Below are 2287 nucleotides of genomic sequence, written 5' to 3' on the forward strand. Positions count from 1 at the left end.
GAGAAAGTGTGAGCAATCGTGGCTCATGCATGATGCATCCCGAGACACGCATGGAAGGCAGCGAGAAAGGGAAGCACAGAGAAGGGTTATTTTTATCCGTGCCTTTGCTCAGTTTTCCTGGCTGACGCTGAAGCAAGGCCCTGCAGCGGGCTGGCATCGGCGCTGAGGTGCCGGGGTCCTCATGCCAGGGCCAGGCTTTGCAGCTGCTGCATCTTTCCCAGACTGGAGCAAAACTTCAGGGTTGGGTCTGAGAGCGCTGGAAAATTCAGATCGGGTTGTAAACTTTGCGGCTCAGCCTTGTCGTTTGCAATAAAAGAAAATATCTGACTTACTCAGAAACATTGATTGTGCCACTGACCAACATACGGTTTCTGAAACCGGTTCCTGTGTTGACTTCACCTCAGCTGTGCTTTCCCCAGGCACTGAGCAGATAAGGTGCGGGGGCAGCTGGACAAAGGTCTCCTCTCCCTCTTCCAGCTTAACTCTTAGCACGCCAAGGTGCTGCTGGGCACCGGCCCATCACTGCAGCCGTAGGCATTGGGGGAGCATCCAGCTTCCCCAGCACAACGAGGGACCACCTCGAACACCGACCGGCAGCAAGAGGTGGCCCGGCCTGGACTCGACCGGTGCAGTGTGCATCCCATGCCCTCTCGGCGGGTCTCGGGGGGTCCTCTCCAGTCGTCCTTCCCACGCACGGCAGATGCTCAGGGGATGTTGCTCCAGCAAATACTGAGCATCCGAATAGGGACCAACCGGGCTCCCTCTGTCCCCTGGGGAGCAGAGGTGGCCGAACATCGGCAGGGAACAGTTTAGTCACTTGGATTCCTTTTGCTTTCTTCCCCTTCCCTCATTCTCACTGCCCTGCGAGCCTTGCTGCCGGGAACAGCCCGACCTCTCCTTGTCCACGTGAGCCTTTCCTCTGGACGTGGCAGTCCCCAGCCTGCGTTTCATCGTCTCCTAGCTGCGAGATCTTCCTCATAGTCACAGGGCACAAAACCCATGCTTTTTTCCTCAGAATTGCTGACTTGGTGAAGCAATCAGGACAGGGTTGTAGCTGTGGTTGCAGGAGCTGCTGAGCAATGTGTTGGCCATCGCCTCGTCTGCACCGCCGCTCCCACCGCCTTCGTTCAGGGTGAAGCTCACACCAGGAGTGGTAAGGAGAGCAGGAGCTCTGGGAAAATCCCTTTTCTCATAAGATCAAACAAAAGCTGGAGCCGGCGCTGAGCCCGGGCTGGGCACCCTGATGGGTACAGCCCCTCCTGCCCGAAAGCAGAAGTGGCTGTGGGCATCATCTATAGCAACGCAACCGCCAACCCCATCTCCACCGGCATGGAGAGGCATCAATCATCTGACTGGGTGAGCAACGTCCATCCCACCGGGCTCAGAGGGACACGTGGAGAGAAATGAGGGCAGAAGTAGTTGAGGGGGACGTTGGACAATGGAGTCTCGCTGCAAGGGCAAAGGTGAAGTAGCACGACGAAAATAGGCTGAAAACAGGGATTAGGAGAGACCTGCTGCAGGGGAACAGCCTTTTACCCACTGCTGGTGAGAACTGGCTCAGGTGCTTCTCCTGCCTCATCCCAGCTCCTCCCTGTGCTTACCCTGTGGGGGAAAAAACAGATTTTTCTGGCCAGACAGGTCCCAAAATTACACCTGGGAAGGAGGAGGGGGAGGGTTTGTCCTGCTGAGTGCAGTGATCTTCCCTGAGATCCCATAAGGGATGTCTACAGGAAAAAAGAATCTACAGAAATGAGGGCAGCCAGTAGAAAAGCAAAAGCCGGTGGCCTCGGAGGGACCCCGCATCCCCGGGGATGTGGGGGGACCCATGGGTCGCCCTATGTCCCCAGGCACAGGGTCCCTCCAAGGTGACCGGTGGTTGTTGTTCAGTGTGAGGGAGCCAGGAGGGTTCACAGGGACACCTTGCTCCCGGTGCAAACCCCAAATCCTATCGAATGCTTGGCAAAGGCTCAGGACCTGCCCTTGCATGCTGGGGAGCACAGCTCTGCCTTTGCAGCCACGGCCAAGTGGGTTTTCCCATGCCAAAGAGCTGTGGCCACCAGCCTGATGCTCAGAGAGATGGCCAGAGGCTTCCTCGGTTGCTCCACAGTGGCAGCTGAAATCCCCAAAATCCCACTTGCCAGCTGAACACGTCCTCCTCCAGGAGATGCCACCGGCTGTGGTTACCGGGGCTCCCATCCTGACATGGTCCCCTCCTTTTAGGGTGCCTGTGGGATGCTGGCGTTGGCCATGGGTGCTGGGTGGGATCCCCTAAGGATGAGGGGTTGCA

This window comes from Pygoscelis adeliae, unplaced genomic scaffold (assembly GCF_000699105.1).
Source record: "Pygoscelis adeliae isolate BGI_AS28 unplaced genomic scaffold, ASM69910v1 Scaffold197, whole genome shotgun sequence".
In the NCBI taxonomy this organism is placed as follows: domain Eukaryota; kingdom Metazoa; phylum Chordata; class Aves; order Sphenisciformes; family Spheniscidae; genus Pygoscelis; species Pygoscelis adeliae.